Source organism: Poecilia latipinna, unplaced genomic scaffold, assembly GCF_001443285.1.
Source record: "Poecilia latipinna isolate Pla-1442-1.1 unplaced genomic scaffold, P_latipinna-1.0 Scaffold2823, whole genome shotgun sequence".
NCBI lineage: Eukaryota > Metazoa > Chordata > Actinopteri > Cyprinodontiformes > Poeciliidae > Poecilia > Poecilia latipinna.
This window is the reverse complement of record NW_015115439.1, coordinates 145,299-149,497: the sequence shown is the minus strand read 5'-3', so window position 1 is coordinate 149,497 and position 4,199 is coordinate 145,299. Positions and strand designations below refer to the sequence as shown.

The window sequence follows — 4,199 nt, the reverse complement described above, 5'->3', positions numbered from 1 at the left end:
TTGGTTAATGACAAGTTGTCATAACGAAGACATTTTTGGCGAGGTTAATGACAAGTTGTCATAACGAAGACATTTCGAATAATGTCAACTTTGTATTAAAAGTGTCATTTTTTTACCGAATGACGCTTTATGACAACAGTCATAACTATTCATGAAGACTTATTCATGTTCATGACAGGTGTTATGTCATGTTTATGACAGTGTCATGACAGTCTTATTCAACCCCCTTCAAATAAAGTGTTACCATTTTCTTTTCTTGCTTTTTGCCCCTAAGTAAAAACGCAGAACACTTTCTACAGGTGTATTTGCTTTACAAAACCTGCTCATGCTCTTAGTGCCAGTAAAAAAGTGTCGCCACTTGGAATGTTTTTTTTTTTTTTTTTCCCCCCCCAAAAAGCTTTGTTGTTCATGACGGATTTGTAAAAGCAATAAAAAGGGTTAAAACATCCAAGGGAGTGAACTTTCTATACCTTTTAGGCATTGAACATTGGCAAAATAGTGTTTAAAAAAACTTTTTTATTGGTGTTCATTTGAAATAACATTTCATCACTGAAGCTCTTACAAAAAAACTGAAGGTTTCATGTTCCCCAATCCAATGATTTTTCACCTTAAAATCTCCACAAACTATGGAGAGTACAAACTGAATCTGCCCTGACTAAAAAGAGATAAGCTTCAAAACATCACTTTTCTCTAATACTTAAGACTACTGTTTTGCCCCAGTATGAGACTCCATCAACAGCACATCTCTTATTCATGCACTCCTCAAGCCTAAAAGCCTAGCCATTGTCTTCCTACACTATTCTGATCAGTTGTCATCACCATTCAGTTCTCCATCTGGGTTTTGTGTGGTAGAGCTGGATTTTTCAGGATGAATTTCTGGCCAGTCAGAAAACATGACCTGGGCTGAAGGAAGGAAACATCTAAATCATGCAGAGCAGTGTGCCTTGAGGACCAGGGTTGGGAAACATTGTGTTAGGCGTTTGGTTGCTGGAGAGGAATCCTCAAGAAAACGTGTTAGCGGCTGCGGAACACCTAAAACTGGTGTAGAGGTTCACCTACGGGCAAGACAGAAGCACCAAAACATCCTGCCAAAGATAGAATGGTTGGGTTGTGTTAGAATGGCTCAGTCAATTTTAAGTGCCAGACAGATGTTTTTCAATTCTCCAAATAAAAATGGGCAAATATGCTTGTAGGTCTGCGAAGCTGGTAGAGAGATTTAGCTTACCTGAATTTTACTAATTTAAAAAGTTTGATCCCTTCTATTTAGCTAGAATCAAAGTGTAACCTTTCCTCTAGTTTTCCACAAGCTGAGAAAATGATACAGTCTTCCTGTTGAGAAAAAAAAGGCCAAGTCTTGCAAGCATATGTGCTTTTGCCTCATATGATCCAAATTCTTCTTAGGGCACAGCTCCCGTGTATAACCCCATGTTTTAAATGAGAACCAAATGTTAGTTTAAGCTTTTCCTCACTGTTCGTGTGTGCTGTTTGTTTGGATTGGTCCGGAATGCCCCTAGACAATGCCAACCAGCTCAGTGGAGGTTGGGAAAAGCTGATTCTCTGACCCTCATGGAGTTGTTGGCCACACCATTAAGCTATTTAAATGGTTGATTGGAAGGGAGGCTGGAGCAGTTCAGTTTGTTGGATCATTTTGAGAAAAAGCATACATAGGAATGGTAGGTGCAGATTTTTTGTGGTTCTGCAAACCTGAGCTGTAAACCCAAACCATTTCAAATCACACATGCAGTGGGGCATGTGTCACTTATGTGAACTTTGCACTTACAGCAAATGGCTTTTGTACATTTTAATGTAAACTTTTTTGTTATATTCACTTTTTAAACTTTAGTTAATTTTCTTCAGTTAAAAAGTTTACACACTGTAAAAGGCTTCTGTTTTATAACTGCTTATTAAAGGGGACATGTTATGCAAAATTTATAATTTACATGTTTTGTACTTCCAATTTTGTCTTTACTGCTTCTGAAAACAACCCAAGCACTTAAAAAAATCTACCCTGAAATTTTTGGCAATGACAATATTTTTGCTGTCTAGAAAATGAGCCATTTCAAAAACCTTATTAATGTAATGTCACAAAACAAAATCCAGTTCACAAATCAGAGATGTACAAGTTCATTGCACTTGACTTATAACAGAGATGAACTCCTGTTACCTGGTGTGGGTCTTCGGACTGTGATTATAAGTCAACGGCAGCCCAACCACGTCATGCGTCCTCGTTTTGCATTGCTAACCTTGAAAAATGATGGCCTAATTTGGTGTGCACAGCTTGCAGAACTGTACAGAGCGTCTACATTATGCATTTGCGGCACTTTCCTGCAAGGTTTTTCAACAGATTTACGAAGACCATGTTGAAATATGTGATGAGGCAAAATATTACTTATCACATCCAAATTGGCGTTCACTCACCTCATTGACTTCCTGTATTTTAAATGCTTACGTGATCTAGGTGTGTACAGGGAGCTGAGCGAATACTTTTGATAATATTGTGTGTTTTATTTTCCTCTAGATCTAACAGCCAAATTGATCTCTCATCTGTCTGTCTGGGAATCAAATGTCAGGATGGAGCAGCTGTTAGAGGCTTCCCTTGTACCCGTGGCACAATGCAGTCAGACAACGAGCTGCATAACATATTGAATCATAGTTGATATCGCAGTGTAATTGTATGGAAATCAATATTGTCATCAAAGGACTGCTTGGAAGCAATATTTGGTAGGATTGTATATGTCAAGTGTCTTCCATTCAAGTATCTGTCCAGCTGGATGTGTTTTAACAGGCCTTTATGCCAACTCCTGAGCTGTGGGGGGAGGATATTTTGTAATTATAAAGTATGAAAGACTGGATTGTATTGTATGTCCTGACAGCATGAAAATTAAATATCTTTCTGAACTTAATCAAAACTGAATCTTTAGAAATGTGTGTAGAGCTGAGTGTTAGAAAAACCTAAGAAAAGAAACATTTCGCAAAGTTGTTCTATTGGGTTGAAGTCAGGACTCTGTTCAGGCCAGCCAAGTTCACCCACACCAGACTCTGCCCTCCATGTCTTTATGGACTTCCTGAAAAACAACTTCACACCATAGTCCCCCCTCCACCAAACTTTACATTTGGCACAATACAGTCAGAAAAGTACCATTGTTCTGGCAACCGCCAAACCTAGACTCATCTATCGGATTGCCAGATGGAGAAGCGCAATTTGTCACTCCAGAGGACGTGCTTCCCCTGCTCTAGAGTTCAGTGGCCGCGTGCTTTACACCACTGCATCCGATGCTTTACATCACTTGATGATGCATGGCTTGGATGCATGCATCATCCAAGCCATGGATGCATGGCTTGGATGGGCCTGTTCATGAGGCCCACATGAAGTTTGAAGGTTTGTAGTGATTTACTCTGCAGAAAGTTGTCAGCCTCTTTGCACAATGCGCTCAGCATCCGCTAACCCTGCTCCGCCAGTTTACATGGCCTACCACTTGGTGGCTGAATTGGCCTCAATATTGACCTATTTTACATAATTTTTTATAGGGATTCACAATATATCGGTACTAACATCAGTTTTGGCCAGATGTAGTTGTTTTATCGGGACACACAATATATTAATACTCTTATTGGCTTTGGAAAATTTTAGTCATGTTTTATAGGGATGCATAATATATCTGCACTAATATCAATATCACCAAACTTTAATAACTTTTTTAGGGATTCACAATATTTCTACTCTAACATCAACTTATACATTGGTATAGGCCTTCTTCATCCGGAGGTTGACGCTGTCAAGACGAGAATTTGCACATATTCTAGTCATTTTTAACTTATTGATATCCGTCCAATAAATAAAAATGGGATATTTAGGCATGCTGTGGTGGCGCAGTGGTAAAGCACAACCCATATAAGGATGACCCTTTCCGCATGTCTTTCCCCTCTCTCATTACCTACTGTCTTGTCAGACTACTCTCAAATAAAGGTCACTAGAAGCAATAAAACCTTTAAAAACAACAACAACAAAAAAACTGTATTTATTTCCATCTTCTTGCTGTTTGTTTCTGACAGTGATGCATTGCATTATTATTATTGTGAGGAGTTAAACTGAAGCAGAGAACTCAGCAGTGTGATTGTTTTCTTTCAAGGTGTAGAAAGGATCTGTGCTTTCTTGTATATATATATATATATATATATATATATATATATATATATAT

At 38.4% G+C, this 4,199-nt stretch overlaps 1 long non-coding RNA gene across 1 annotated transcript; it reads right to left on the bottom strand.

Annotated features, from left to right (window-relative positions):
- Positions 1–366: 366 nt before the first annotated feature.
- LOC106939292 (uncharacterized) lies at positions 367–3,991 on the bottom strand. Its single transcript, XR_001422809.1, has 2 exons — positions 2,603–3,991; positions 367–2,537 (listed from the first exon to the last, which is right to left on the bottom strand). It is a non-coding gene; the product is annotated as an uncharacterized LOC106939292 (long non-coding RNA).
- Positions 3,992–4,199: the final 208 nt, after the last annotated feature.